This window comes from Anguilla rostrata, chromosome 1 (genome assembly GCF_018555375.3).
Source record: "Anguilla rostrata isolate EN2019 chromosome 1, ASM1855537v3, whole genome shotgun sequence".
Classification (NCBI taxonomy): Eukaryota; Metazoa; Chordata; class Actinopteri; order Anguilliformes; family Anguillidae; genus Anguilla; species Anguilla rostrata.
The window spans coordinates 31716139-31738142 of record NC_057933.1 but is presented as its reverse complement, the minus strand read 5'-3'; the positions used below and the strand labels follow the sequence as shown (position 1 = coordinate 31738142).

At 43.0% G+C, this 22004-nt stretch overlaps 1 protein-coding gene across 6 annotated transcripts in view; it reads right to left on the bottom strand.

The window, feature by feature from the left end:
- The window catches only part of hivep2b (HIVEP zinc finger 2b), an 81360-nt gene that overhangs the window by 52610 nt on the left and 6746 nt on the right, over positions 1-22004 (bottom strand). For 4 of the 6 annotated variants that reach the window (XM_064334814.1, XM_064334823.1, XM_064334805.1 and 1 more), the window contains exon 1: positions 1821-2541. The exons of 1 other annotated variant lie outside the window; for it this stretch is intronic. The gene's annotated coding sequence lies outside the window, so the exon portion shown is untranslated. Of the gene's footprint in view, positions 1-1820; positions 2542-22004 lie in introns of those variants that run through there. One more of the 6 variants, XM_064334831.1, reaches the window with a different exon arrangement.

Here is a 22004-nt window from a genome sequence, read left to right as displayed (position 1 = left end):
TGGGATTTTTTTTCCAGTTGGAACATACATCGATGTATGCTTGAAATCTTGGAAGGCAAAAAGATTACTGAGCCATGAAAAAAATGTTAAAAAGCTGTGAGTAATAGTCTACTTCCCAGCTAGGAAAATAACTATTTTTAATTAAGGTTGTGAAAAGTTGTAAAAATGTGTTACCGTGATTTTGTCACAAAGACAAATTACAATTGTAATCTGAACCCATTTACAATGTAGCAGTAAACAAGGTGTGAAAAAAAGGAAAAGAGTAATTGTAAAAATGTTGCTGCACTGTTTTTCACTTACCATGACCTGCATTATTGCAAAAAGTTGCAAAAACATTTTGTAGGGTGGTAATCTCAATTCAATGGCCAGAATATACACTCATTTTAATTCTAGCCCATTGCACCTCCTTAAGGGATACAATGAGTTAATAAGCTGATTGACATTTGCACCAGGTTTTAATACACTGCAAGTAAATATCTGAATGTGGAACGTGGGATTTGAATGTACATCCTGATGTCAGGCTCATTTATGTAACCTGAACAGCAGTGGCCAAAATCTCCTTTCTCTAGCCCACTGCATTAAGGAAACTAAATGCACCTTTCATTTCAACCCCTCTCACTGACAGGGTGTTCAGGTCAGTCAGGAGAACTTACTTTGGGCTGTATTGTCAATTCATTCTTGCCACCATTTCCTGAACCCTGCAGTAGTCTCAACTGTGGTTGTGGCAGTTCTGACCACAGAGCTATGCTGCATATTAAAAGAAATATAAAGCTGGTGGATCACACTTAAGAGCACCCAGGGGTCTGACATACATAACAATGTTTTATTCCCATCCTTTACTTTGTGTTTGATTCATCATCTGCATACATGTACACTGACCATTATTTCAAAAACCTGGGTAGCAGAAGACATAAGCAAAGGGCACGTGTGCACTTTACAACTGTAATTTTCATTTTATAGGCATCCCAAATGGATCAAATCATGAAATGAAAAGAAGTATATGAGCTTATTTCAAGGTCGTAGCAGGAGCGACTGTCCTCACTCCTTACTAACGACTAGCCAGACAGTAAGCATTGCAGGAAGAACTTGAAACTGTAAACCAAAAGGGTGACAGCACGCGCCGACCGCAGCCAAAACTTGCGGTGTGTCCGAATCTTATCACTGACACCAGCGTGAATACTGCACACCATAAAGCTCTTTCCCATGTAACCAAAAGGGTGACAGCATCTCGTGCCTTTTCCCTGCGTGGGGATAAATGCCGTAAAACACGCAGGAAAACACGCAGGAAGCTGGGGGCAAAGACGTGGAAAACGGGTAGGGGCGAGGGGGGTGGAGTTGCTCCATTTGCTGTGGGAATTCGCACCACGTTGTAAACAGAGGGAAGAACAGGTCAACCGGTGCCATTGGCACAGATGCACGAAACATTACAGCGTCACAACGACACTTCCTCGGCGGTCGGGGAGAAGGCAGGGAGAAAAGGCTGAAGGTTATGCCGCGGTTTCATTCTATTCGCCTCTTATGGAAACACATACCAGTGTCCCAGTTAACAAACCACCGCACCCGAAAGCAAATGTGCCCATGACAGCCACCGTGTTGCGGTCTGCTGATCAAGGGAACGAACGATTTCCCGAATAAAAAACTAAAGCACCATACGACAACGCACCTTACACAGGGCTCAATATAGCTTTCATCACATCATACCCCTAGGTGCTGCTCAAATACAGACAATTTCGTTTCTAAGAAAAGAAAACTACTTTCTATCGTGGAATCATCCTTCCCGACAAAAACGAAACGAGAGAAAAAAACGTCCGTCTACAAACCTGCCTTTCATCAGCTTCCCTGCTCCATTTCTCCCTTCATTCGTAGCATTCCTTTGGTTTGAAATTCCTGTTGTCCATTCTTTGAGGTCACGAATTAAGCCAAACAGCAGGCGAAACTCCCATCAATCACAAGTCACTCAACGATAGCACGTATGTTAGGAGACCTACTGATGTAAGCTAGTCGCCAGAGAAAATACCCAGTCGTGACGCATATCCAGGAACTAAAATTGCAACGGGGCCCTCAAAGGGACTACATGACAGCCCACATTCAAAGACAGCTTTGGCAGCCGGGCACCGAATTCACTGCGCTCTTTGGTGAGATTCTACCAAAGAAATGTCAGTGCCACAGAACAGACGTATCCTCAAACAGTAGGGCTGAACGAAAGGCGGCAGTTAAGATGAATTATAATACAGTCCAGCACAAGACAAACGCGCGCAGAAGCACTGTCTGGTCGGCAAATAAATCGCACTGACGTTGACCCGAGGAATGACTATGGACTGCTGAGAATAACAGCCTGGTAACTCGCCTCCATACTCTTTGGAGCCTAAAATAGCGCACCAGGCTAATACCTGCTAAACCTATTCATGTATAAGCTGTCCAAAGTCCAATTGTCTTCACACACAAACCGACTAAATAGAGCTGTTCCTCAGCCTCATCTTTGGCACAGTTCCTGGTTTTGGGACACAGCTATTGCGGTTAGAACCTGGTCAAAGCTCTAATAGCGTAAATGCCAAGCTGTTGCATACAGATTGCATTGGCCTACTTGTATAGGCCCGTATTCCGTGGGAGCAAAATAAATTAAAAATTAAAAGAAAAAACTGGACATTGTTTGAAACAATAAGGTAAACCCTAACATACATCTACATTTTTCTTATTGTTTTTCTTGTCAAAATGTCAAATGAATTGAATAAATGTGGAAATATACCCAAATCAGTGAATAAACACATACAACAGCATATAAATGGAAAAACCAAGCTGTGAAATGAAATACATAAAATAGCTTTGTTTCTTATCATTAATCAAATTTTTAATATATTAATATTTTTGATCCTTTTGCTGGCATGCAAATAAATGAATGTCCATCAATGCTTCAGTGGACACCAGCTATCTACTACTGGTCAACTCCATATGTTAAAAATTGTGAATATACATAAATGTCTGGTCTTAGATCTGGCCATCACTCCCTGAAGCCCCTCTCTGTCTTCATCCTCAAAGCTCTCATGTTGCTGAGTGGCAGCTGTTGCCCTGCAAGTGGGGCAGGGTAGTCGGAGTGGTAAGCCACCAATCCACTGTGACCACCTGCCTTCCCATGCAGTGTCAGCTTACCCACAACTGCCTGGACATGCAGCACCAATTTTAGACTTGGCCCTGTGTCAGACAAGCCAACTGACTCTGGGGACTTCCCAAACACAGAACCCTAAGTGAATTTTTTAGCATCACACCCAAGTCACCCTGTCTCCACCCCCACCGAAAAAATAACAAAACAAAAGAAAGAAAAAACAGCAAAATAGAACAGATAGTAAACAAACATACACCTGGGGAATAGCAAACAACTGAACAAATAAAAAAGAACTCAAGCTTTTTATGTCCCCTTTCCCCCATATAAAAATAATATGAGGTTCACAAATCAAGTCATTGCCATGCCCAGTCATTGCTGCACCAGATAAAATTTAATAAACCCTCTGGGGTCATTTTTTGGTGCCCTCGGATTTTTGCTATTCAGTTTATGTAAGCCTATAATGTACTATCAAGTGTTGCATATCATTTATTTTCAGTACAAACTTACCCTGGGTGTTATTTTATCGTAGTCATGTTAGGAGACTGTTCAAATGGAAAGTGGACACAAAGGCCAAGAAAAATGAAACAGGAATTGGAATTTTACAGACTCCGGGGATAAAATACAGCACACGATGAGATGGAAGACATTTAAATATCTAAGATTGATTTCTAAGGACTTGGATAAGAAAGGCACTTCAAATAAACACTATAGGCTACTCAAAAACAATAACTATATTCAAAATAATTATATCAGTGCAAAGTCGTGCTTTGGTTGGAATTTAGCTATGTCACTGCTAAAAACTATTTCTGTCCAAAATGAGAAAGAGGTCCACTTGGTTCTGTATACTTTTTGGCTCATTGTGAAATAAAAAACAAAACAAATGAATGGTTATTCGATATTCATTTTAAAAATGGAAATTGAAATGGAAACTGACAATCAAATGGTTATTCGTGTTGCTCTCAGTTTTAAAGTTTATGTGTTATGTTCTGATTTTCTCAAGGGAGAAGGGTCCATCAACTAAGGAGCACCCGGCACAACGTGATTTTGACAAGTAGGATATGCTCCTGGATCTCAACACCACTATTGTTGTTCCTGGAACACAATTTCTACTAATCAATCATTGCCCCCTAATGTTATCAGTGTGGGCTGAACAACCTTCCTCAGAGTAATTTCAAAATTCTCCAAAACTTCCTGCTTTCCAGAGAGATAAGCTATTGTGTAGTTCCCCATTTCAGTTCATAACACTGAACAAAATCCTTGATTTAGAACAAGAAAAAAACCGGGTGCTCTTGTAAAAATGTAGTAAAGATGTAAGATGAGTGCTCTTAGAACTAGGGGAACAAAAGCCTTTATTGTAATAGCTATAACAAAAAAAGCTGTGGCATAAGAAAAACCAACATGTTTCGACAGCAGGGCTTAATAGAAAGAAGTTCAGGTGTGGTTTCACCTATATAGACAAGGTGACCAATAGGAGACAAATGAGTCATATGAATATTACAAGAATCTGAATAATATATATTAAAAAGCTGCACCTGTTCCAGTTATTTGTTTAAATGAGCTCTCTTAGTTTATATTGGGCTAGCCACCTAGTTAGCTTGTTAGTTAGGCTAACAAGTACACTTGCTAATAGTTAGGCTACTGTCTTCTTAGCTTAATACTGACAGGTTTACCTTGGTGAACTGCACAAAGACCTGTGATGGTCACATTTTCTCTCATATCTGAAAAAAGGTTATTCCTTGTCATTTCAATTATCCTTGATAGATTTGTTAATGTTGATCCAGGGACCATCATTACCATATACAGTAGATCCTGGATAGATTTGCTGATGTTGATCCAGGACCATGATCACTGTTTTGATGCTGGATAGATTTTCTAACGTTGAGCGAGGACCATCATCGCCATGTTGATCCTTCATAGATTTGTTGATCAAGAACTATCATCCTCATGTCAATCCAGGATAGATTTGTTAATGTCGATCCAGGATAAATATTACATTATTGTTAATCCTTGATAAATTTGTTAATGTTGATTCAGGACCATCATTATCATGGTGATCCTGGATAGATTTGCTAATGTTGATCCAGGATGATCATGTGGTTTATTTTGCTTAATCTTATTTCCCCAGTCGTTTTCCTGTTGTGACTTAGGTTACTTTAATTTTATTTGTTGCCATTTTGCATAAAAATTGTATCCACTCTTTTGATGGATATATCAGTGGTCCAGTTTAACAAATTAATTAGTTAGTTAAAGTAATAATCTCGAAGATTTTCATTAAAATAAATGTCTGTTAAGTCACTATATATCGCTGAATTAGGTAACACAATGGTGATTGAGCCTATTATTATATCAATTTATATTATTATTATTATTATTATAATTTATGATTAAAGAACTGGGTGTCTGTGGCGACATTCCCAGTAAAAAATCACAAGCGGCGCATAGTTAGTGACGCATTTTCCATCACCCATCAGTGGTTGGGTGATGAGTAGAGAGAGTAGGCGGAGCTAACGCAACAGGCTTGAACTCCCTTGTGTGTAAGCGGCGTACTGCTAGCGTTATAGAGAAGGGGGGGGGGGGGGGGGGTTATGGAACCCTAATAAGTTTTTGTGTAACATGAGAGGTCATATTATTTGTTGATGTAGTTTTCGTATTACATTTGATGACAATGTAGCGTTACTAAATTACAGCTAACGCTAGCTACCGGACCATGTCAAGAAAGGCAACATTAGTTTAGACAACGTTGCACCCAGTATCCATCTCTCATAGCAGGTAACGTTGCGTTAGCTAGCTAGCTAATGTAATTAACACAATTTTAATGCCAGCTAACAATTAGAAAAAAACGCTAGCTAATGCTATGCTACCTTGCTGCAACGTTGCAGTGTAGCTAACTAAAGGCCAGTTCAGATCAATGATTCGCAACGAGACTGGATGCAACTTGCAAAATTCCAAGACGTCTGATTGTAAACATTCTAAAACTGTGCTTGGCGATTTGACATGGTGGGTCTTCTGAGACCCAAGGGCAGGCAACGGCTCTGCTACTAACCAGTTCACACTGCTGCAATTTTCTCTGCAACATTCTAAAACCGTTTCGTCTCGTTGCGAATCATTGATCTGAACTGGCCTTAACGTTACCGTTATTTACATTGCCATCAAGTTCATCAATATATTATAACGATTGGAATAAAGCCGGGATATAGGTGGAGCAGAGCCGCGTCTGATTTCTGGGTAAAGATGTCAAGCCGGGGAAAACCAAATAAAACAATACGGCAGTATGGATTTGCGTTGTTATTATTTTATTACGCTTCCTCATATGTTCCTTCAGCCTTGGTGCCCTTTTTTGATGAAATTTCCTTTGTTTTTGTTTTATTCTTCTTGTTCTGATTGCTAATTTAACACCCAGCTCAGCTTTATTCTCAAACAGTTTAGCTAGCAAAACCAGAAACATCAGGGCAGTTGTTGCAAGGCAGTTGTTTAAAAAATATCACACAACAATCATTCACGAGAAAGACTGTTTATTGTGCACGAGATACATAATTGCACGAGCCACAGCGAATCCTGCAAATTCTTCTCTGCAGTGTAAAGATGTTCATACCGGGCGAAAGGATATAGAACGTTTGTGGAAATTGATCATCACTAATTCTACCCCAGGTCTGCTACAGCATTTTAACCCGGCTCGGCAGTGTAAAGACAGCTTAAGTTAGCCTAATGTTAGACAACAAATGAGTATGTACATAACGTTACTTTAATAACAACCATTTTTTATTCAGTAAATAGTGTTATAGTTGGTGTGGCCCAGGTGCCAACTGACTGACGTCACACAGGCGACACTGGTTGGATCCGGTTGGATCTATGGGGAGTGAGGTCCAAAAACACACCTGCAATTACCGCTTCTCGCCATTGGTATCGCCAAAGAGAACGAAATTGAAATTTTTGAGATTGTAACTTTAAGCATTCATTTGTTGCCAGTAATGTTTAAATACTAAGTAGCTAGTTCTCTTTAGCACCACCTCAGCTACAAATACAGCCACTAAAATAGTGCTTATATATAAATCCGAGGAGCAGGCATTAGGACCAGTGGATCTCCAGAAATGAACAACATTGCCTGACACCTCAATTGAGGATCAACGCCTGGCACCTCACCATACAGGGAGGTCCCCACGCAGTGGGGGGACTCACTGCCTGGCCCCTTTGGTTGCATTTCTGGTCCTAAGGGACGGGTGATCAACTCCTGAGTTTCTTCCTGTTTCTTTTTCCATAGCTGGAGTCCAGCTCCAGAGAGAGGGAGAATAGCAACAAGAGCTCAGCCAGGAAAATGCTGCCACAATGCCATCAGACTCACCCCAAACCCAGCCAGGAATGAACTGAGCTTGACAGGTTTGACCCACCTGGAATTTAATTGGTCAGTGCTCCAGCGAACCATGGGCTTTGTGCCTGTGGACCTGAACTGCCTGGTAAAGGTTCCTGGACTGACTGACATCTTTGAAGTGGGGAAGGCAAAGATGGGAGTCCCCTAAGCAACTTTATAGTTGAGCCCCTGTCTGACAAGGAATCCAAAGTTGTCACTGTAAAATTTTATAACGAGGCTAACAGGATCACGATGTGGTAACGTAGTTGGGCAGGTATGCACTTAAGCACTGTGCAAGCTGTGGCTAAGTGACCTACCTCGCCACGGTTCCTTCACAGCTTGGGGAATTTCCAAAAATCCTTTTGTTAAGATTACTGGCAATAACATCATTGAAAGTTAGTGAATCCTTGTCACTGATGTATCAGGGGCTCCCCACTCAGATTAGTTACTCTGTTTCATAAACTCAGACCCATATTACAATGCACAATGCCTATTGGGGGACTTCACCTACCCTCAGGAAGGTGGACCACAGCAGACCAAGAAGGGACCACACGAGTGAGCTGCGGGCCATCATAGAAGTCTTCTCTCTCCATGATGCCGGGGGCATCTCACCCCCAACACACATGGGCGAGCCCCTTCAAGGTTTGACATGTTCCTGCCCTCCCCGGGCCTGAGGGTGCATGTTTTCCCCACCAGAGCAGTGCACTTCCCAGACCATCACATAGTGATTGTATCCCTGGTCTGGGAGGAGTCCATAATGGTTGGTAGGGACCTCAAAGTGCGCCTCTCCTTCTCGAGGCGGTACCTGAAGTGGGTGAGTCCAAAACATGTCTTTGACTCCCTGGTAGAGTGGTGGGAGATGGTGAAATGAGCAAGTGCTTCGCTACTTCCAGGTAGTTGGGGGTAGGAAGGCAAAGGAAAAGAGGGCAGCCTTTGATCGCTTCAATGCTTCCCTCCAGAGACTGAGCCTGTTCTAGTCCCAAAGCATTGATGTTAGCAGCGAGATAAACAAGGTAAACAGAACCTTTCTGCCCTCTACAAAAGAAGTGGAGCAAAAGAAGTACACCTTCCTCTCCAAACTCAGGGGTCTAGAGGAGGATGAGAAATGCACTAGGTACTTCTTTCGTGGGGCACAGTCGGAAATTAATAACATCTGCTTTCTTTACAACAACAGTGGGGTGGTGCTGTCTAAAGAGGTTGAGGTCTGGGAGGTGGCCAGAGATTTATGAGGGCCTGTACAGCATAAAATATTTAAATGGAGCCCTCATGGACACCTTCCTGGGCTGCCTGGACAAACACCTGGGAAATGAGAGTATTGAACCAGAGTTGAGCACTGAGGAGATCAACCAGGGGCGTGCACTCCCTCAACCAAAATAAAGCTCCATGCCCTGAAGGGATCCCGACTGACCTTTTGGGACTGTGGACCATGAGCGCCCTGGTCAATAGGGACAAGAGTGAGCTGTTTCTGTCTCCCGATTGGACTGGGTCATAAACTGTGTCCTTCCCTGTTTACACAAATAACATCAAGCTCTTGGGGGTTTCCTTCCAGGTCGGTGGAGAGGGGAGGTTTTGCTGGGAAGCCCTACGCCACGTCAAGGGCAAAATCAGGAGCAGGAGTGCATTGCCACTCACGATGACGGGTAAGATCCTGGTCCTGAAGGCAATCATCCTCTCATTCTTTTCTACGTGGGGTGGGTGTTTTTCCCGGACAAGGTCACTCGTAAAATCATAACAAAAATGGCATTTCACTTTGTCTGGGGAAGCGCCATGTAGAGGCTAAAAAGATCTGAGCTTCTGAAGGAGAAGAAGAATGGGGGTAGGTGGGTCTCAGACATAGTAAACACACTAGGTTTAACCACACTGGCTCAAAATGTTCTGAAAAGTGCTTCAAAAAGTTGAGGTCTCTGGTACCTTTGCCAGGTACTATGCCACTCCCTTTTTGAGAGTGTGTGCTGGACCTAACATGACCATATAGCTAGGACTAGCTTATGTATATTGAGCATTGAAGGACTTTGCCTTCAAGACAAGATTGTCTGGGACTGGGCTACCTTCGTGGAGTTAGAATGTAATTATGACCTTTTTAAGACCTGGCCAAACAGTAACCCTCCCGATGGGGAGCCCAATCCTGGTCCTGTCAATAGTTAGGTGCAATGTTTTGCATAGCACACCTAACAGACAGAAAGATATTCTGTGGATGTCTGCTGACATGTGTCTCCCCACCATGTCTATTATTTATAAGTGGCACCTGGCCCTGACCGAGTGCTGTCCTCACAGATGCACTGACTCAAAACATGAACACCATTTCTTCTGGGAGTGGCCAGGTTGGTTTGGGGCCTTGTTGTTTCTTCCTTGTCCCTGAACAGATTGCTGCAAAGGTCCTCCCTGACAGCTGAGGGCATCCTCTACCGTCCCCTAGGAGGTTGCAAAAAACTGAGCTCCAGCATCAGTGTAGGATCATCAACATTGTAAAGCAAGTCCTGTGAAATATGAGGGCCTATCAAAAAACATGGTCACTCTCCAGACAAGAGTCCAAAATATCCTCCCAAGACTATGGTGTACTTTAGAAAGAACAAAAACATGACACAAGAGAAATGGGGGGTGGACCATTGGAAAGAACTGGGCTGCGTTTCCCAGTTTCGATGTACCTTAACGTTCTACGAAAGTTTCTAAGGTATACCTTTGAAAAGGAGCTCGCTTCTCTGTGAGTGTTTCCCAGACTATACCTTAGCAGTTGCCTGAGGGACAGTTTCAAAGGTACTTTGTAAGTTGGAGCTGTCCTTCACTGTGGTGCTGAAAAGCCACGCGAATCGATTGTCTCACTTGTAAATGCGTATGAATGACGTTTTAATATAACAAGTATTGTCATAATCATTTTCCATCAATCTAATATTGCAGAAGAGGAAGCTATGCCTACTAAAGATCATCTGCTAATCTCTTTAAGAGTAAAGAGGAGACCTTGTGATAGCTTCAATAAATACATATAGGCTACAAAAGATAAAATAAAGAGCATCAATCGGGGCATATAAACCATAGTCTGGGACTTCTTGGAAGCCCAGGAAAAAGGATATAGGCTACATATGGGTGAATTATTTTGTTCTTATTGAAACAAAAGTCTAATATTAATTTGTTTTGTCACACAATATATAGGCAGCTGTAGCAGCATATCCACTGATTCCTGCTGACTTTTCTCTACAGTGCAAAAATGATCGTAGATGAAAGGCAAAAACGCGTCTGTGGAAATAGATCATGATTAATTCTATACTGGGTATGCAACGGCATTTTAACTTGGGTCAGTAGTGTAAAAAGGGTATTAAATGAAATTTTGCCAAAGCATTTGATAGCCTAGTCTGCCCAGCAAACGTAATGTGGTGGAAAATATTCTCCACTCCAGTAGCAGACATGACTGAGGTGTATTACATTTTTGTGGTTTTCCTTCCCTCAACCACTCGCCCTTGCTCAGAGGAACAAGCCTTATCATAATACTATAGAGCAGCGTTTCTCAACCCTGGTCCTGGGGACCCACTGCCCTGCATGTTTTAGATGTTTCCCTGCTCCAACACACCCGATTAAAATGAATGGGTCGCCGTCAAGCTCTGCAGAAGCCTGATAATGACCCATTCATTTGAATCAGGTGTGTTGGAGCAGGGAGACATTTAAAACATGCAGGGCAGTGGGTCCCCAGGACCAGGGTTGAGAAACACTGCTATAGAGGGCTCACTTAAAGGAAGTAAAAGAAGGGACACAACGTGACGTTTCATTGCTGTGTTTTGTGTGATCACTGATTAGTGTAATTAATAGCAGGTGCATCCACTTACTAATTTAATTTATTGTGCACTGGGATTAGCTAATGAAGCCTATATAATAACTGTGGGTAGTTGCACATATGAAGACACGATGGCTAAAAAAAACAAGACGAAACAGAGGAGCAACCTTCACCAAGGAAGAAATGGACATCTTGCTTGATGAAGTACAACAACAAAAGAGCGTCCTATTTGGTAGTTTTCAAAATAATGTTTCCAACAAGGCAAAGGCGGCTGTATGGATGAATATAGCCAAGAAAATGGATGCTTCCAGCTCCTGTCCACCTAGAGAGTGTAAGGTTGTAAGGACAGAAATGCAAGACTTTGCCAGTCTTGCCAAAACTCGAGGGGCGGCAGTGCGGAGAGAGACGGCAAAGATGGGTGGTGGACCAAGCACAGTGCCTAGCCTCACCCCTGGTGAGGAAAAGGCCCCGTTGATCATAGGGCACACGGCCTCCCAAGGCATCTCAGGGGGCATTGATGTCAGGTCTGGCGAGGGGACATCCACCCCCCAGCGCTCTGGTGAGGGGACATCCACCCCACCCCCCGAGCCCTCCTCGCCACCCCAAAGCTCGCATGCCTCCTCGCCTTCTCACTGTGGCTCTCCCCCCATCCTACACGACTGCCCCCCGACAGAGGCCCGCAGCAGAACACCACAAATGCGAGGTGGAATGTCGAGGCAGGGAGTCGTGTGCTGCGGCTGCAGCAAAGACCTTCTCCGGTTGGAGAAGGAGAAGCTGGTGGTGCTGCGGGCCATCGAGGCACAGCTGGAGACGTCCAACAACCTCCAGTGGGAGATGTTGGATGTACAAAGAGCAAAACTCAACCTCTTGCAGAGGCAGCATGCTTTGGCAGAGGCACAGTTTCAGAGGCCCTCCATATCCGTGCCCATCATTCTGCCATCTCAAGGTAAGTCTAACGTTTTTAAGTGTCCTATTCCTATTCTGCAATGTATTCCATTCAATTTCACTAATTAACTTTTCTTCCCTTACAAATGAGACAAATCCCTGACCACCTCCCTGTTGATGGGAAGGTTTTTTTTTTGTTAAGGAGAGGTATACCACCTTTTTTTGTTTGCATCTATTTTGTTCCTTTCATAAAACATTATCCTTTTTGTGGAGACCTTTGTTAAATTCTGCAAATAAAGCACCAGTGTTCTATTCCATCATGTTGTGTTTGTTTTCTATAGACAGTTTCACTGGAATTCTGTTGCTAGGGAACAGTTTGGGCCCAATTGTATTTCGTGTCAGTTATTGCATTATCAAACATTGCAACAGGAAATAAATTTGTCTGTTTAGAATGTTTTATGTTAAGATGAAACCGTTCATAAGCCATGTGCTTGGTGAATATCTCTGTGGGTAATGCACGCAGGTTACACATGCAAAATTTACGCACGTGGGTTATGTATGCAAACTTTGATTAGCTGGTTTAAGTTTTGGTAGGCTAATTATAGCATTTTAATTTGATGGGTGCCACACTGAATGATAACAGTGGGCTCATTTTAGGGAGAAATGGGGTTGATTGAATTGAGTTTGGATGGTGGGTTTATTGCTGGAAGGGGAGTTTGGATGTGTGGGTGACTGGTGCTGGACATGGACCGTTTAGTGATTGCAAAGGAAAGGTGGAGAAAAAACAAACGAGTCCAACTTCAGGCAAAAATGTTGATTAAGTTTTGCCTGGCCTGAAAACTGGTGTTATATACTGCTGCATAATGTTCAGGAGGAGGGTCGTCACCTTCATCGTCATCATTCTCTTCGTCCTTGTTATCCTCCGGAGGCATACGTGCTCGTGCACGCACAGCAATGTTGTGCAGCATTGCTGTTATGACTATGACTATCTGCACTTTGCAGGGTTGAACTTCAGCCTTCCCGCTGACCGATGAATGCAGTGGAACCGATGTTTCCAATGGCCAATGGTGCATTCAACGAGGCCCCTGGTGTGGATGTGGGCATCGTTGAAATCCTGCTCAGCTTGTGTTACAGGATTTGCCACTGGTGTCAACAGGTGTCATAGTTCTGTGTTTCTGTTTCTGTGTTTCCTTTTTGGGCCGCCAGATGGCGGCACTTCAGTTTGTAGTTCTGTTCCTTTTCACTGTTTAATTGTATTATTGCTTTTCATTATTCAATCATTGTTTCCTTTTGCATCTCGTTATCTCTTCCCTGTCTGGTGTTATTGTGAATTGTTCTCACCTGTGTCTGATTAGTTTCTCTGCCTATTTAAGTTCTCTGTTTCCCTGACTCGGGTGCTGGTTCCTTGTGTTTCTGCCTGTGTGTATCTGCCTGTCCGTTTCTGCCCACGTTTCTGTTCTGTGAGTTCTGCCCTGCCTGAGTTCTGTTTCTGCATGTTTTTGTGCTTTTGAAAGTGCCCTGCGTGGCCTTGTTTTTGTTCTCGTTTTCTGTTCCCGTATGTGAGTAAAGTCTTTGGTTGGATTAACCTTTTGAGTTCCAGGTGTTTTTCCTTACTCTGCGTTTGGGTCCTAACCGCCGCCGCTCCTGACAGAGGGAACCAGCCAACACTAGACCCAGTGAAGCTTTTTTTTTCTTCCCTCCCTTTTGTCCCTGTGTTTTTTGGGGTTTTATGTTTAGTATGCCACCGGTGTGGAGCAAGCCGGTGGTCTCAGGTAGACCCTCCAGGACTAGCCCTGCCATAGGACAGGCCCCCCTGTCCAGGCAGGAGAAGGGCTAAGACTGCAAGACATATGTCAGGCGTTGCCAATATGCAACCGAATTTCGCGTTCTGGCGGCATAGAGTGGCTTGTCTCAGGCTATTCTGTGCCAGCTGTTCAGGGACGGCTTGAAGGACTCTCTCCATGGTGGACTGGTCTACTCTGGGATGGCTGGGTCATCTGACTTTGAAGCCGTCGTGGCAACGGCCATCCAGTGTGAGGATTATCCAGTCCCGCGTCCAGCAGGAGCTGCCTGCCTAGTTCTGAGTCCAGCAGGAGCTGCCTGCCCAGTCCCGCGTCCACCAGGAGAAGCCTCCCGCTCCGCCCCGTGTCCAGGAGAAGCCACCTGCTCAGCCCGTTGTCCCGCAAGGACCGTCTGCCTTGCCCAGAGTTTCCCCTAGAGTTCCTGAGCCCCCTAGAGTTCCCGAGCCCCCTAGTGTGCCTGTGCCCCTAGTGCTCCTGAGCCATCGCTGCCCAGGGCCCAGAGACCTCGGCCATCCAGCAGCCATGGAGCTTTTCCGCAGCCACGCCTTGGAGGGTGTTCCCCCTTGGGGATGGGGCCAGTCCGTTCCCAAAACTGTGCATCTGTCTGTTTACCTGCCCCCTTGTCTGTTTGTCTACCTGCCTGCCTGTCTGCCCGTGTGTTTGTCGGCCAGTGCCTTAGCCTGTCTGTCTGCCCCCCAGGCCGTTGGCCAGTCTGTATACCCGCCTGTCTGCCTGTCTGTCAGTTCATGTGCCAGTCTTTGGGCTCCCCGCTCTTCTTCCCTGTCTGTCTGTCCCTTGGTGTGTCGGTTAGTTTTTCTGTGTGTCTCCCCACCTGCTTGTCTCTCTGTCTGCCCTTTTGTTAGGTTTCCCTGTCTGTGTATCAGTCCGTTTCGTGCCTGCGTCAATCCGCTCCGTGTCTCTGTGAGTCCAGCTCCGTGTCTGTCTTGAGTCCCCCCCAATGTTGTGTTTTGAGTCCATTTCAGTGACGTGTTCTGAGTCCCGTCCGAGTCCAGTTCCCCGTCCGAGTCCAGTTTCCTCTCCGAGTCCAGTCCCAGTTCTGTTCCTGTGCCCAGTTCCCCTCCGGGTTCTGTTCCTGTGTGCGGTTCCCCTCCGGGTTCTGTTCCTGTGCCCGGTTCCCCTCCGGGTTCTGTTCCTGTGACCTGTACCGTCCGTGCTCTGCCCAGTTCCTGAGCCCGGATCCCGTCTGAGTCCAGTCCCAAGCCCAGATCCCGTCTGAGTCCAGTTCCGAGCCTGGATCCCGTCTGAGTCAAGTCCCGAGCCCAGAGTCTTGTCTTTGTCCTTCTCCAGTCGGTTTCTGGTCCTGTTCCGTTCCCGAGTCCAGGTCTGTTTAGTCCCGTTGTGACCAAATTGTGGTCCACCACCACTTGGATGTTGATGGCGGAATACTCCTTCCGACAGATGAAGATCTGTTCGTCCATGGATGGGTTGGACACAGGGATTAGGGTCCCATCCACTAGTCCAATCACCTGGGGAATGCCAGCCACAGCATGGAAACCCTGGTGTGCCTGCTGTATCTCCTCTCTCCTTGCAGGCATCTTGGTGTACGCTTGGGCATGGCGCACAAGGATGTGGGTCACGACCTCCACACTCCATGATACCGAAGCCTTGCTGAGCCCGTTTCCGTCTCCCACCACCTCCAGAAAACTGCCCACTGCATAAAACCGCAAAGCTGCCAGGAGCTGGACCTCTGGGCTGAGGGCGAAGTTGCAACGGGTGGCCCTTGAAACGTGCGGGGACACAATGTCAAGCAGTTGGAGTATTTCCACCCGTGGCAGTCGGTATTTAGCTAGGATGGCACTGTCTGAGAGGACATCAAGTGGATTAAAGTTGGTCCTTAAATGATTCACATGATAAAATGATTCACATAAACCAATTGGCTACGTGGACGGCGACGCCTTTGGTTCACAGCAACAATACGCTGTAATGCAGCCATAATGTGATCTAACTCTAATGATCTAATGATCGCCTAGATATAGCGGGTGCCGCCCTCTTGATTAGTTTCCAGCCGGCCTCATTTAGATCTGTCAATTTGCCTAATATCTGTCAAATATAGGCGTATAGTAGCGAGGTACAGGCTACTGTAGCCTAACCAGACAGTCAGAAAAGCCATATCCTCAGTTAGCTCCACTATGTAAAAATAATATAAGCTTATTTTTTTCACAAATTGGATTAGTATTATGGATAGGCCCTATACTTAATTACCATCATGATGAGAAGAGACAGGTGAAACGACAACATTCTCATGATATGCTATGCACAGAAACGTTGCTTGGATAATTAATTTTCATAAAGTTAATATTAAGCTATCTATGTCATTTTCGCATGCAGATGTGCTACTACTAGATGCACACTGTAGTACAACTGTCGATTTGAAAAGCAAAATGTTGGCAAAATAAGGCTGAAACTGTGACAGGATGAGCGGAGCACATCGCTAAGGGACAGCTTACGAGTGCCTCAGACCACCCTTTAAATGTATACCTTTCAGAAGGTATACCTTAGCTAAGGAGGCACTGGAAAACACCTCGAGACCTAAAGGAAGACCTTAAGGTATACCTTACGACACACGTAGCACTAAGGAGGCTCTGGGAATTCAGCCCTGATCATTTAGTCCACCCCCCCTAGAGGGACACCTACAACGCACCTAGTATGAGTGAACCCAGCACAAGTTTAGAATTATTTACTACTATTATAATGTTATTCAAACCGTGTTACTTTCTGATTTTTGCTTCTGTATGAGGATTTTTGGGCTGATTATTTTTTTGTCGGTAAGAATGTTTCAAACCAATAAAAGACAAACAGAACAAACTGTTTTTTTATGAATGAAAGTACACTGTTAAAGTATCATTCTAACTTGTAACTTTAATTACCCTGAATATCTGGTAGGCTTGTTGACATTAAGATTGGAGAATGGAATAAAAGACCTACAATTCTGTAGACAGAGCTAGGGCAAATCATAAATTTGCTAACGGTTAATTAATAACAAGTTGTTGTCAATGTTATAAATTAAGGACAATATGACAGTACACTTTCATTCATAAAAAACTATTCAACATCAGTGCCTCTACGTCATATCTATGGCGACGGAATGTAAACATTTTTCTAAACGTACCCTAACTGAATGTTGATGTGGTTGGTCACTAGCTAGTTTAAAATTCGGGCAGGTAGCTACACACAAGTACCATTGCGTCATGTGTCTAGGTCTGTGTGCAGACAGATTTAATTTTTGGCATCTTGCGGTTCTAAAATTAACTTTTTTTTTTTCCAAATTTGTCATTTGCAATATCTATTCATTATAATTTCAGATAAGAATAAAAAGTATTCTTTGAAATGGCACAGAACATACTTTGGTGAACCCACAATCTCTTTTTCCCAGTGCTGCTAATTCTTTCTAAGAATCAGTTGGCATGGCATCAGAGATAAAAAAATATTCACAAGATAACTCATTGGGAGAAGGTTGTAAGCTGTCATGGAAAATGAGAATTTTTTTTTTTTTAACTATCAATGATGCCAATAAAATGAAACTAAGTGCACAGCAACTGGACCGTGCTTGAAGTTAGTTTATGTCCAATGACAAAGTAAAAGTTGTGCAAAAATTAGTTCTGTAGTTCTAGAATAGTTCTGTTCTCTTCACTTGAAGGCAAACTAATTATTAGCAACTTTTCATTATTACTAGTCAACTAATTAGACAGCTCAGGCAGCTAACCAGCATGTCAGGGCAGGGTTTTTTCGAGACTATACTAGAACACTTGGCTTCATCTTTTTTGTCCATTTAATTTTCTGTCACTGCAATTGAGGTGGCAAGGACTGAGTCAGTGAACAAAGGGAGAATGATGGCTTTGGAAGGCATGTAAACAGACGTCCAGGTAGGTCCCCTAAGGCCTCCCATACATTAGAAGACTTCTTGTTAACTCAAGCCTCCGATAGCCTACTCTCACATTTGACAATAACCTGTACCCATAAATCATGGGTAGAGATGTTGCGATTAGTTGGTTTCACTATTAACTGCTCTTAAAAATGTCACGGTTTCCAGATTTAAAGTATTATAGAAGGTATTTTATCCAACTATTCAGCATTCTGTTCAGCATTTCCCTGTCAACATATCCTTGTGACTCCTGCGTGAGTCAAATTTTTCCGTGTGCGGTGTGCCTGGCTGGCTGGTGGCTTATTCGGATGTGAGTGCTGAAGACAGAAGCTGTGGCGAAAGTTAGTGTACAGAGAGGAGACTGAAAATGGCTATGTATTTTGGATATCTTAAAAGGGAGTTATTGAAGAAGACGGACAGCCTATGCAGTTTGCAGAACATGCCGACAAATAGTGTCTACCAATGGGTCCAACACATCTAATTCACAACACAGCTTCAGCATCTTAGGGATCACCATCCATCCCTGCATGCTCTAACAAGGTAGAATATAATAAAATAGCTAACGTTAGCTAAGTTTAAGGCTGGATAAGAATTGATAAACTCGTCTTGAGGTACTTCACGGTGGAGAAGTGAAGTTTTCTATGCGAGTATAGGCTAATTTCATTTTAATTTCAGCCGATTTTGTAGGGATAGGGCATTGCTAAAGTGTGTTGGCAGGTATGGCCAAGTTATGGTTTGGTGCGGCGGCATGCCCCATACCTATATAGCACAGAGAATTTCCCAACATAAATAATGACCACGGACTCTCTTAAAAACATTAAATTCCCATTTTAAAAGACAGAATTCGCAAACAACTTAACACATCCTCACAATAAAGCCCCAAACTGAGTCACCTGACCTGGTTTCTTAGGTCTAAATTGGTTGCTGAGATTTGGCTGAAAACAAAAACCATTTGACCACGGTTGCTGGACTGATGGAAACATCTGCCTTGTTCTCCTGAATTTTCTTTCACCAGTGGATGTCATTTGGTAAAATACTTCATAGACTGTTTTGCCCTTACTACTTTTCGTAGCCTGCTTGTAAAGAGCTGCAGGACCCTTTTCGTTTTCTCTGCTAACATTGCCTCAGGTGCGATGCCTTCCTAACCAGTTCAAAACCTGAGGCAGACTGTGTGCTCTTTGATAACATGCCTACTTCACTTTCCACCTGCAAGCCATGAATTAGATTAGCATTATAATAGATGGGAGCATATGTGTGAGAGAGAAAGAGCATACAAGAATGCTTGATATTCATGATTTAAAAAGATCACTACTGTCTATATGAACAGCAGTAACTTAACAGATCATTTGCATTTAAGTGTTACCATTTTAAAATTTGCCATATTAAAAACTCAACTGAAATGTAATTTAAACTGGATTGAATGTAAAGGGAAATTAACTGAAAAATTGTGATCGTGATCACAAAATTCAAATCCGAAAAACAGGCTTAGACTCGATCAACAGTCAATTTAATCATTCATTCCACTAATCACAGCTTGTAATTCAAAGCTGACGAAGCAACTCTTAAGAGCTGGATTCAGTGAAAATTTGTCCTTACGTATTTTCTTCAGAAGTGCTGCTGGGACAGTCAATTTTAGTGCTTAGAGAACTCATCAAAATGTAGAATGAAATGTTTTTTTACATATATTTACATTTTCAAGAGGATATTGCAATGGACAGTATTATTTGCACCACGTACTTACACATTCTGTATATAATCAGCAAAACAAACAAACATACAGTATACCAATATGTAGATCAGTTTGCATCAATAAAGCATTTCTGCTAGGTTCTTCTCAATGTCATGAATATGTTGGAAGTGATGGAAGACACACAGCACAGACCTTCAGCTTATAAAGCAGAATCTGCATGGCAGAGGTGTCACTGGTAATCTTTCACATTGTCTACAAATGAAAGCTGAGTAACATTTAAAGCAACATCTCATCCTGTTTTCATGTTTGACTGTAAGGGGGAGAGGGGGTAGCCTCCTTATACCTTGAAACTGACACTTTAAATGGCATGCTTACCATTATGTGTTAAGGTGTTATGTTTGCATGGAGTTCCCAGCATCTTTATGTGCATCTATTAAAATTACATTTTAGTTAGTTATATAAGTTATATATAAGGCTGATATAATTGTATGGCAGCATTTAAGACATGCCAAAAATAATCTTCATTATTTGAACCATCTTAACTGACAAAAGCGGATATTTTAAATATGTAACTTTCCATGTGCAAAGGAAAGCACCTTACTACAGACATGTCAACCATTTCAGTGTCATGGAGGTTTGCTGCTAAAAAAGCTGCTAGAGAACAAATCCAATGGCATCTTGATCTGTTGTCCAACAGATGACGTGAAGTGACTTGGACAAGGACAAAGCTCACTTTCTGCCCCAGCTCCCACCAGTCCTTCAGTCATGAGTCTGTTGCTTCAACCTAATTTAGATACCAGCAGCATTAATCCTGGGCATAATTTGGAATTTTTCTGGGCTTCACTGGATAATTCTTCCCTGAACGACATAAAGATAGCACTTTATGAGTGAGTGAAAAAGATTATTTCTTTTAGCTGAGCAGGGTGAGGTGACCTCTATTAATAAAGCAAAGGATATCATTAACATAAAGAGGGATTTGAAGCTTTGGAAGCCTTAAGTGCTTTCAATGTAATTCATATTATGTTTTAGTGTATGTGTGAATATGTGGTGCATTAGAAGAAGATAAGTACTACAGGCTGCTGGGTGGCTCACCTGGTTAAGGCAGCATTCTTGTTATAGTGCATAGATGAGGCTGTCTATGATCAAATCCTATTGAACAAGTGCTGATTGCACACTCTCAATGGAAGTCTACGAATAAATTCCGCCTCTTGCCCAGTGCATGCTGGGATGGGCTCCAGCACCCCCTGTGACCCTGATCAGGAATAAGCAGATATAGATAATGGATGGATTGATGGATTTAAGAAGAAGATGCAATAGAAACATCTGACACAGGTTTTTGTACAGCAGTACATCACCTGGGAACTGCACACTGTATAATTTAAGCCTGATGGAAAATGAAAGTGATAATGATAGTGATGGTTAAACTTATCTTCTTAACTGTTATTAAGCAGGGTGTAGATTCTTTGCATCGTCCATAATATTTCTAATTTGAATGTATGCATCTGTGGTGGAATATTTTGATGAACTTTTCCAAGGGTGCAACAGTCCCATTTTTTAATTGAGCATCACCTTTCAAGGAAAAGTTATTTCAGTCAGGACAATTTGTATTTACTTATTTAGAGTAAATATATAAATGAATGTGCAATGCAGTTTTTTTGGTTCAGCACTGAATGGATCTGCTTGAAGTACATCTGTGCATGCACCAAAGTGCACTAACCTATCAAACAGGGAGGACGATACATCTCTCCTACTAAACAGGACAAATACCAAAAAAAACCCTGTATATTTAAAGAATAGCTCACGACAGGCTGTGGTATATGGTTATTATATTACAGCTAAAGGGCGTTGTCACAGCCTCTTAACCATAATAACCATATACCACGGCCTGAAGTGAGCTATTGCTTTTATAGAACGGTCACCAAGTATGTAAATATGAAAGTAATAGACACACTCCAATTTAAATAGTTTTTATTAATAAATAATAATGTTCAAAATAAAATAGGCCCTCCTGGCTGCCTGCACATAGTGCAAGGCGGTTGCTATGCAACGTACACACTAACGTTTTTTTTTTCTCAGACGCGGAGTGATACTGAATTGTGCAAAGGAATTAGACGTCATAGCCGTGGTATATGGTACATGGTATCGGATTGCTTGATTTGAGCTACCCGTTTTATAAAGAAGCATATTCCAATAACAAGTGGAAGCTGGGGTGGTGGAGGCTGTGCACAATTTTGTGAGCAGCACCTCTGACTCTACTAATTAGCAACTCAGCAAGATCTCTAGCTGTTGAATGAGGTGTGCTTTGTTAGGGTAGTTAAGATGAATTAGTGTCATGCACAAGTACTTTGTGAGGAGCTCAACAAGCTAAACTGCAGACACCAGATCAAAGAGCAGGGGTTGCTGGAGTACAATGAGACAGCCAACTGAAACTCTCACTACCCTGGAGAATGCTAGATCTAGCTGTTTCACCCACTGAACAGAGGTTTCACCATTTCTGAGTTGTGAGGCACAGTCAGCACTGGCACAATGCAGATTT